Source organism: Sminthopsis crassicaudata, chromosome 3 (genome assembly GCF_048593235.1).
Source record: "Sminthopsis crassicaudata isolate SCR6 chromosome 3, ASM4859323v1, whole genome shotgun sequence".
NCBI classification, from domain to species: Eukaryota; Metazoa; Chordata; class Mammalia; order Dasyuromorphia; family Dasyuridae; genus Sminthopsis; species Sminthopsis crassicaudata.
In genome coordinates, this window is record NC_133619.1 from 579,373,403 (window position 1) to 579,384,249 (window position 10,847).

The 10,847-nt window shown below is 36.3% G+C and overlaps 1 protein-coding gene across 1 annotated transcript in view; it reads right to left on the bottom strand.

Moving 5' to 3' along the window:
* Nucleotides 1-2,425, bottom strand: part of LOC141563595 (folate receptor alpha-like) — a 10,623-nt gene extending 8,198 nt beyond the window's left edge. The window contains exon 1 of the mRNA XM_074304915.1: nucleotides 2,289-2,425. The gene's annotated coding sequence lies outside the window, so the exon portion shown is untranslated. The remainder of the gene's footprint in view (nucleotides 1-2,288) is intronic.
* Nucleotides 2,426-10,847: the final 8,422 nt, after the last annotated feature.

The following is a 10,847-nucleotide window of genomic DNA, read 5'->3' on the forward strand; positions in this document are numbered from 1 at the left end:
TCATATTCTATGGTATTTTGACTTATTGCCTTCCACAGCCCAGTCAGAGAGGCAGTATTTTTACAGAGATCCCAGACTTTGGGTTCAAATCCTACCCCTGAACTGCACTACTAGAGTGACTAGGCAAGTCCCAACCATTCTGGACCAGTTCTCTCATCTGTAAAGTAAGACTAGATGGCTTCTAAAGTACCTTCTAAATTCACAATCCTATAAAATAGAGTATTACTGCTACCATTTTACAGATGAGGAAAGTAGAGACATTAAAATAACTTTACAAAGATCTCAAAGCTGATAAAAAGAAAACAAGCATTTATTAAGCACCTATTATATACCAGGCACTGGACTAAGCATTATAAATAACTCCTCAATGGGTGGGTGAGAATTTTCAGGTGAGAAAAATAAGGCAAATAAAAGTTAGTCACATAACTAATAAGGGCTGAAGAAAGGAACTGAACTTGTTCTCTATTCCAGGCCCAGAATCTCTCTTCACTATACCACCTAACTGCCTATTAAGACTCTTGATGGGACTGGAACCCAACCAAGTCAGGGCTCATCTAATACCAGATCCTGTAGATTTGAATCCCAGACTGCAAGGGGAGACTTAAGGGCTTAATTTAGTTCATTCTTGACCGTCTCCAAGCAGAGATTTATTTGCCAGACCCTAGGATTGGAAATCTTCAGCCCCTGGGCTACAAGCCAGTCATTGCCAATCAGTTCTTTTAGTTCTCGGGCTTTGACTTCTCTGAGGGTCAGTTTCCTCCTCTAAATAATGGAGGAGAGAAGCATTGTTCTAAATGGCCCCTAATATCTCTTTAACTCTGGAATTCCATTCTCTGTGCTCCAAGGCTTCATTCTCATTCTAAATGGGTACAATGGGTACACTCTGGGCCTAGAACCAGAAAAATCCTTAAAGACATATGACACAAACCTCTGCCTGTTTTCTCAAGTATAAAATGAGGAAATAATAATGCCTACCTCCCAAGATTATTATAAGGAGCAAATGAGATATTTGTGAAGTGCCTAGAACATAGTAGTGCTATACAAATGCTTCTTTTTCCTAAAACCCCTCACTACAACAACGAGAGGGAAAGAAGATGGGGTAATGAGATTAGCGATTAAATTTAATTCCAAAATCATTTATTAAATGCATGAATTCTGTGCTTCTGGACAGAGATATAAAACTGAAAAGTCATTAATCTCTGCCCTCAGGCTACTTAGTCTAATAGTAGTAGCCTAATATTTCAGTAGATAGATCAGCCTGCAAATCCAACTTTACACTTAATATTTGCAAATCACTTAACTTCTCAGTATTTTCATCTGTAAAATGGGGATAAAAATAGCACTTGCCAAGGTGAGCATTAAAAGAGACCCTTAAAGTAAAATATAAAAGCTACCTATTATAATTATTAATGAGCTAGAAAAGAATTATAGCAGCTAAGCCTTGCTGGGAGTAGGGAGGAAGGTGATAGAATGAGAAAAATGGGCAATACAAAATATAAAGAAGAGGACAACTAGCTGGTACGAAGGATATAATGGCAGGTTTTATGTCTAGAAAATTCATCTTCCAGAGTTCAAATCTGACATCTAATGGTCGACTCTAGGCAAGTCAACCAAACTTTTTTCACTTCAATTTCTCATCTATAAAATTAGCTGAAGGAAATGGCAAACTATTCTAGCATCTTTACCAAGTCAACCCCAAATGGGGTCACAAAGAATCAGACAAAATTGATTAACAAAGGGGGAAAGGGAGAACTGAACATATAGGCAGAGGGATTAGGAAATAATCCCACAGGTTAAAGAAGATACATAATAGAGGAGTAAAGAGAGGAGTAAAATATGGCTGGAAAAATATTAACTAAATGAAGGCAGATTATTGGAGAGCCTTGAGTTCCAGACAAAGGAATCCAGAAAAAGGAATTTTTTATAATACCTTAAAGGGGGAGGGGAGGGGAGGGAGAATTGGGGTGGGAGGTACAAAATTCATCTTCTTGAACAGGGAATGAAAGCAATTTGAGGAGCTGATTTAATGTGAAAGGGGAAGCTAGAGTGGATAGGGAGAGAAAAGGAAAGAAGGCTATGATTTGAAGGAAGAGTAAGAGAACCAAGTAGAAAGGGGATTGAATATGGAAGGAGGTCAGACTTAGAGATGGATTCAAGAATTTTGGAGTGGAAGGGAATGACATTGCCCAAGCAAAGTAAGATATAGAGATAGAAGAGTAAATTTGTCCCATCTGTTTCACCCCCAGTCTCTCCAAAACCCTTAGCCACAAGTATCTATTCCACCTTACCTGGCTTTTGGAGGTTCTCAGAAACCACAAGGAAGACTGGAGGGCAATAACAACAAAGTTCGCTCTGGAGGGAAGTTTCCTGTGCTTTGGTGGCTACCGGAAGGGTGGGAGGAGAGAAATCAAGCCTCAAATCTACACCTTACCTCTAGGTAAGGGAGGAAATCACTGACCAAGTTTCATCTAGATCCAGATCTATTGTCTATTGTTCCTTTCCCTTAGCCCCACCAGTTCTCCCTCCCTCAATGTTAGCAGTAATTTTCCTTAAGAGGTCTGGAACAAATAGGGTTAATTGGGACTTGGAGCCTCAAAGAAGAAAGTGCTTTCCTCCTGTGAGGTATCCAAAAAAGGCTAGATGCAGTTTTAAAGACTTAGGGACTCTGTGCTCTGTGGGGAAGATCACACTCTGAGATGCCCTGCCTGGTTACCAAGTGGCCCACAAAGACCAAGTAGGACAATGTTAAGAATGACCTTCTTGCCCATTTAAAAGTGGATGCCTTCAAGTCACTAGACATACACAAATTACATTCTGGCACTGACACCAGGCAGGTGATTTCTGAGCTACCGGGATTACTGAGCTAGGAGAGAGGGTGGAGGTGATGGGGGTTGAGATTCCTTTCTAATTGCCCAACCCATGGCTGACCTTGATTCACAAATCCTGGTCAAAGGCACCCTTTGAATATCCGGGCCCAGCCCCACTATCAGCTCAGCTTCCCCCAGCCCTCACCTGATCTGAGCTAACTGAAAAGCCTGCCGAGAACTTAGGGGTACCGCCCATCATCTTTAGGGTATAAAAGAGGTGAGCCAGAACACCCTCATTGCAGGAGCCCTCCCCGCCAACACATGGTATCCTTCCAGCCATGTAAGGGTTCCTGCCCGCCCAGCGGCCACCCCTGGCCCTGGCATCTTTGTAACTGAGCTTTACTTCCAAATTTCTACAATAAACCTTTTATTTATCAATCTAGGTTTTCGGGCCTGTAAATTCATTTTACAGGGGACACTGCGCCTCATGGGATTATCTATGCGCCAAGAAATGGGGTTCCTCCTTTCCTTTCCCTCATTAGAGGGAAGGAGGGGAAATTCGGAACAGAAGTGAATGCAAGGGACAATGTGGTAAAAAAAAAAAAAAAAAAAAAAAAAAATTACCCATGTATGTGTACTGTGAAAAAAAAAAAAGTTATAATTATAAAATTAATAAAGGAAAAAAAAGGAAGTTGTGGGGGTAGGGGGAGTAGGAAGGTCCACAAACTATAGACCAATCAGCTTGATTTTGATTCTTGGCAAATATTTATATATATTGTCCTTTGTCAAAGACGGCCAATGACTTCTGGAAGGTGCTATCTTATCTTGCAAGTGAACTGGAGTTAAGTGAGGCAGGGCTGTACAAAGTTACCTCCAGGGTCTACTGGGTCCTATAGCAAAATATAGATGAAGATAATTGTCCATAGCCTGGATGCAGTGGGAGGACTTGGCTTTTTTTAAAAATAAGCTCTTTTCCAGGTCTCAGTTGAGGTCAAAATCAATAAATGATTAAGACTAGATAAAAAATGAAGCAAAATGGCCTCTTTTTCATAGTCACAAAAAGCCATTGAAGCCCAACCCTAAAACTATCAAGGCTTGGGCTGGGACCTATGTTGCCCAAACTGTGACCTAAAAGTTTAAGGCTTGGTCAAATAACTGGATTTGAATTCTAAAGAGTTTCCAAAATGAATGTAAATAGCAATTGTTTCTCTTTTGGTCAGAAATTCCCAGACTGATTTTTTTATGGCTATTTAAAAGAGAACCTTCTAGTCCCATTTCTTATCTAACCTTAATCACTGAATGGGTTTTGCCTCTGACAAACAGACCAGGAAAAGACCTTAGCTTCCATTGCCTCCTGGGCCATCTTCAACAGTCCTGATCAACTACACCCAGATGATCTCTAAAAGAGACAGTAAAGTTAATTGCAATTGTAATGCCAATTACAGCACACTAGATTCTAAGAGAATTCTGCTGAGCAACTAGCAATGAGACATATTTATCCAGCTTTCTATCATTGACATGCTAATTGTATGGCCCCAAGGAATGGTCTCCAGAATTTGGTTATCACTGACCAGATTATCAGTCAGCCAGGAATTGAGGAGTGGTCTATTCAGAATCAGACAGATTGGGCATGGGAGTTTCCCAAGGCAGACTCCAAAACCAAAAGATTTAGGATTTACTGATTTATTGTTAGAATGGAAGCCCCACATAAGACCACAAAATCATGTTACATCAGTACAATAATGATCATCAATATGAAGTAACATCAAATCTTCTTCCTAGAAACCTCCTCTCATTGTCCACTTGATCACCACATTTCACCTTGAATCCCAACTATCACATGTAATCATCTGGTCCCTGGCAACATCTTTTCTTGGAAATTCTGGAATAGACTTCATTCCCAGAGCAGGGGTCTGCTAAGAGGTCCTCCTCCTAGCAGATCTATTTCTCTGGTTCACTTGCAGAGATTCCCTATGTTACTAAAATGTGCCGGTGACAAGACACAATTTAGGAAAATCTCCTAAAATCGATTTTTCAATGACTAGTTCATGTGTGAAAAACATATCAAACCTTATAGGGCTAATTTAATTAACAACAGAGATATAAGAAAACCACTAAATTAGGAATCCATAATTCCCTGAATGTTCAGAGAATGCCTGTTTTTAAATACCACTTGTTCTTTCTATTTTTACTTAAATTTCTACGTGATATGGACAACACCATATCCAGGCTGAAGGAAGATTCTTTTTTATTCTTATTATTAAACCTTTTTTATTTTTCAGAACATATGCATAGATAATTCTTCAACATTAACCCTTTCAAAACCTTGTGTTCCAATTTTCCCTTCTCCCACCCCCTTACCTAGATGGCAAGTAGTCCAATATATGTTAAACATGGTAGAAATATATGTCATATCCAATATAAGTATAGATTTTTATACAATTATCTTGCTGTATATGAAAAATCAGATCAAAAGGGGAAAAATGAGAAAGTAAATAAAATGCAAGCATGTTATGTTGTGATCCACACTCATTTCCCACAGTCCTCTCTCTGACTGTAGATGGCTCTCTTCATCACAAGATCTTTGGAACTGGTCTGAATCATCTCACTGTTGAAGAGAGCCTTGTCTATCAGAATTGATCATAGTATAATATTCTTGTTGTTGTGTACAATGATCTCCCTTTCACACAGAACCATTCATTTACCATCAGTTCATATAGTACTCTCCAGGCCTTTCTGAAATCATCCTGCTGGTCATTACTTACAGAGCAATAATATTCCATAATATTCAGATACCACAATTTATTCATACAATCTCCAATTGATGGACATCCACGTAGTTTCCAATTTCTGGCCACCACAAAGAGGGCTGCCACAAACATTTTTGCATATGTGAGTCCCATTCCCTGAAGGAAGATTCCTAAAGGATCCATTAGAGCCTGTCTTATAAAATGAGGTCTTTTGTCACTTAATATAATTAGGCAGATACTTCAAAATAGGAAATATAATTTTATATGTAAAATCCTTAATTCAATCTTGATTACTTATAACTTATTACTTAAATATACTCAAAATCTATTTATCCCACTAGCAACACACATACATACATACACACAGATACACATATCTCCTATGTAAATATGTATGTGTGTGTGTGTGTGTGTGTGTGTGTGTATACACATATATCCACAAACACACACACACCTTAAAAGAAGTTGTTTTGAATACAGAGTTGGTTTCAGATGTTAAAAGAAATCTTAATTGGTTCCTCTCTCTGGTTGATAAGGTAAACTCAGGAAAAGAAAGATAAAGGTAAAAGGATTTTATTTAGTACACCAAAATAGTTTATGATTAGGTTTAGCCTGCTGAGATTAAAACGATGAGTTTTTCCTATAGATCAAAGTGACATCCATACAAGGGCAAAACTATCTGGAATAGCACATAGTTTTCATTTTTTTGTTTTGTTTTTTCCAATGAGGTGGCAGAATTAGTCCTGCCTCAGCTCCTTTCCCATTGTGTATCATAGGAAGACTGGATTAGAATGCAGGGTATTTCTGGACCACTCTACCCTGCAAGATGATGCACATGTACACAAAGATTAAAGCATGGAACTAACTTTTTCACACAGAGCCATGTCTTCCAACTTGGGTTCAGGTTCCAACTCTGATGTATAATGGTTTTGTGACTTCGGAAGAGCCAAATTTTTTAAAACTATAAGAGAATGTACTAGCTTCGCACATTTGGTAGAGGGGCCTCTTAATCATTTCAGTGAAATCCTGTCTAATCTCCATCCCTATTTTCTTTTTTAAATGAGTGTTTATTGATACATTTTATTTTTATATTACCTACATTTTCCAGGATCCCTTTTTCCCTCTCCCAGAGAGTCATGCTTTGTGACAATGGATACAAAAAAGAGGGGCCAACAGTTTAGTAAAACTAATCAACCTACTGGAAAATGTCTGACAAAAGCAATGTTTCTCATCCATGGTCTGCTACTTCTGCAAAGACATTAGAGAGGTTCCTATATCTCTTCTTTGGGGTCAAGTTATGTCATCATAATTTTCCAGCACAGTTTTATACTTTTTCCATTTACACTGTTATAGTCATTACATATATTGGTTTCTTTCTACCATCTGATTGATTTATCTCATGGCTCTCCCAGAGGAATTAGCCTTTACTTTAGCAGATACTGTATTGATGATAGCTATAGACAGTGAGCCTGATATAAGAGGAGGATCTAAGATTCTAATTCTAGGGCTTCATCATTCCAAACTTTCCCACCCCCCCTGGTTACATGTAAAAAAAAAAAAAAAAAAATTAATTATACATTTTTTAAACATATTTCCTCCTGACTCCAGAGCTCCTGCTCTATTCATTGCACTATCTAGTTGTCCCTACATATTTCCTTATGAATCATGTTGGGAGAGGAAAATCAAAATAAAAAGGAAAAACCAGAAAAGGGAAAAGAAAAAGAAAAAAAAAAAAAAAAAACAGAAGGAAAAGAACAATAGAGTAAACATAGCATGTGTTGATTTATATTATTATATTTTTTATTTATTTATTTTGCTGAGACAATTAGGGTTAAGTGACTTGCCCAGGGTCACACAGCTAGGAAATGTTAAGTGGATGAGACCAAATTTGAACTCAGGTCCTCCTGAATTCAGGGCTGGTGCTCTATCCACTGCGCCATCTAGCTGCTCCTATATATTTTTATTTACAAAACATATGAATGGGTAATCTTTTTTAACAATGACCCTTGCAAAACCTTGTGTTCCAAATTTTCCCCTCCTTTGCCCCACCCTCTCCTCTAGATGGCACATAATTCAATATATGTTAAACGTGATAAAATATATGTTAAATCCAATATATGTATATATATTTATGTAATTATTATAACCAAATCTATCATAGTTGATCATCACACAATCTTACTGTTGCTGTGTACAATGTTTTCTTGGTTCTGTTTGTTTCCCTCAGGAATCTTTTTTTTTTTTTTTTTTTTTTAAATTAAAGCTTTTTATTTTCAAAACACATGCATGGATGATTTTTCAACATTGATCCTTGCAAAGCCTTTTGTTCCAAATTTTCCCCTCCTTCATCCTACCCTCTTCTCAAAATGGCACATAATTCAATATATGTTAAACATGTTAAATATATGTTAAACCCAATATATGTATATATATTTATATGATTATCCTGTTGCACAAGAAAAATCAGATCAAAAAGGAAAAAAATTGAGAAAAAAAACAACAAAAAAGAGTGAAAATGCTATGTTGTGATCCATACTCAGTTCCCACAGTTCTCTCTCTTCATCACAAAATCACTGGAACTGGCCTCAATCATCTCATTGTTGGAAATAGTCATATCTATCAGAATTGATTATTGTATAATCTTGATTTTGCCATGTATAATGATCTCTTGGTTCTGCTCATTTCATTAGCATCAGTTCATGTAAGTCTCTCCAAGCCTCTCTGAAATAATTCTGCTGATCATTTCTTATAGAACAATAATATTCCATAATATTCATATACCATAATGTATTCAGCTATTTTCCAACTGATGGGCATCCACTCGGTTTCTAGTATATTCTACTTTCCACTATGAAAAGGGCTGCCACAAACATTTTTGCTCATATGAGTTCCTTTCCTTCTTTTAAGATTTCTTTGGGGTATAAACAAGATAGAAACACTGCTGGATCAAAGGGTATGGACAGTTTGATAACTTTTTGAGCATAGTTCCAAATTACTCTCCAGAATGGCTGGATTTATTCACAATTTTACCAACAGTGTATTAGTGTCCCAGTTTTCCCACATCTCCTCCTACATTCATCATTATCTTTTCCTGTCATTGCTTAGTCTATATGAGAGGTGTGTAATGGTGTCTCAGAGTTGTCTTAATTTGCATTTCTCTGATCAATAGTTATTTAGAACATCTTTTCATATGACTAGAAATGGTTTTAATTTCTTCATCTGAAAATTGTCCATATTCTTTGATCATTTATCAGTTGGGAAACGGCTTGAATTCATATAAATTTGAATCAATTCTCTATATATTTTAGAAATGAGGCCCTTATCAGAACTCTTAAATGTAAAAATGTTTTCTCAATTTAAGCAATCTTTTTTTTAAGCCAGAAAAATAATGTATTTGTAAGAGACGAATATAAACATTAAGCATGTGTATATATTATTAATGTCATTGCATTTCTTGATCAGTCAATAAGCATTTATTAAGGGCCCACTATGCACCAGGTGTTGTGTTAAGTGCTAGGTAGATAAAGAAAAGAACATCATACAACAACTACAAACAAACAGGGTATGCACAGGATAATTCTGGAATAATCAACAGGAGGAAGGGACAAAATAAAGCTTCTCTTAGAAGATGAGATTTTATTTGAGACTTGAAGGAAACCAGGAAAGCCAGGAAGTGGAGATGATGAGGTAGATTATTCCAGGTATGAAATGAAAGCATGAAAAAGAGTATTCCAGCCAGTGAAAATGTGGAGTCCTTTATAATCTTTCATAATCATAATAATCTTCATATTTCTATATTGTTTTAAAGTTTATAAAGTACTTTTTCTCACAACTCTATGAGATGGGTGCTATATTTTTCAGAGCTTGAGATTCAAATAACTTGTCCAGGATCAAAAAAACTTATTTGCAGAACTTGAGGCTCAAATAACTTATCCAGAGTCTGAGAATTAGCTGGACCTTTTACTCATGACTCCTGCTTCCAAATTCAATGGTCTTTTTATGTCAAGGTTCTTTCTCCTTCCCATTTATTAGAACCATAGAATAAAAGAATCTTGGAGTTGTAAAAAGATCTTAGAAGATACCTAATCTAACCCATATCGTAACAGGAATCCTACCTACAACATTTCTGATAAAGGGTTAATTATCCCTGCCTGAAAATCATCCATAGCTGAGGAGCTAACCACCTGTCACAATAACCCATTCTACTTTGAAACAGATCTCATTTAGATCAAAGTTCTTTCTTACATCAAAGCAAAGTCTACTTTTTTCCCAACTTGGTGCTGTAAAGCAAAGGACATGAAATTACAAGAAATCTGAACTCAAATTCTGCCTCTGACACTCTGTGATTAAACCACAACAAATAAGTGAACTTCACTGAGTCATAGAGAGAAAGCCTATTACAACTTGCCATGATAATTTTGTCATATGTTAAGATAATTTTATATGTTAAAGATATGTTAAGATAATTTTACTATACTATAGTTTCTGATTCCTTACTAAACCTAGCTGTCTTCCTCTGGATGCTCTTCCAATGCCCTCCTTAAAAGATACTATAAATATGACAAATATGGAAATAAGTTTAAAAGGATTGTACATATCTAATCCATATCAGATTGTTTCCTATCTTGGAGAGGGAAGAGGTAAGGCAGGAAGGGAGAAAAATTTGGAACACAAAGCTTTACAAAAATGAATGTTGAATACTATATGATGATCAATTCTGATGGACATGGCTCTCTTCAACAATGAGATGAACCAAATCAGTTCCATTTGTTCAATAATGAAGAGAACCAGCTACACTCAGTGAAAGAACTATGGGAAATGAGTGTGGATTACAACATAGCATATCCACTCCTTCTGTTATTGTCTGTTTGAATTTTTGTTTTCCTTCTCAGGTTATTTTTACCTTATTTCTAAATCTGATTTTTTTTGTGCAGCAAGATAACTGTATATATATATTGCATTTAACATATACTTTAACACATTTAACATGCATTGGTCTACCTACGATCTAGGGGAGGGGATGGAGGAGAAAGAGGAGAAAAGTTGGAACAGAAGGTTTTGCAAGGGTCAATACTGAAAAATCACCCATGCATATATCTTGTAAATAAAAAGCTACAATAAAAACAAACAAATAAATAAATAAAATTTTAAAAGAATGTTGAAAACTATCTTTAAATGTATTTGGAAAAATAAAATACAATTGAATTTTTTTTAAAGAAAGAAGTGTATAAATAGTCAATTAAAAAACATTTATTAAGCAACTTCTATGTTCCACGTACACTGCTAAGTG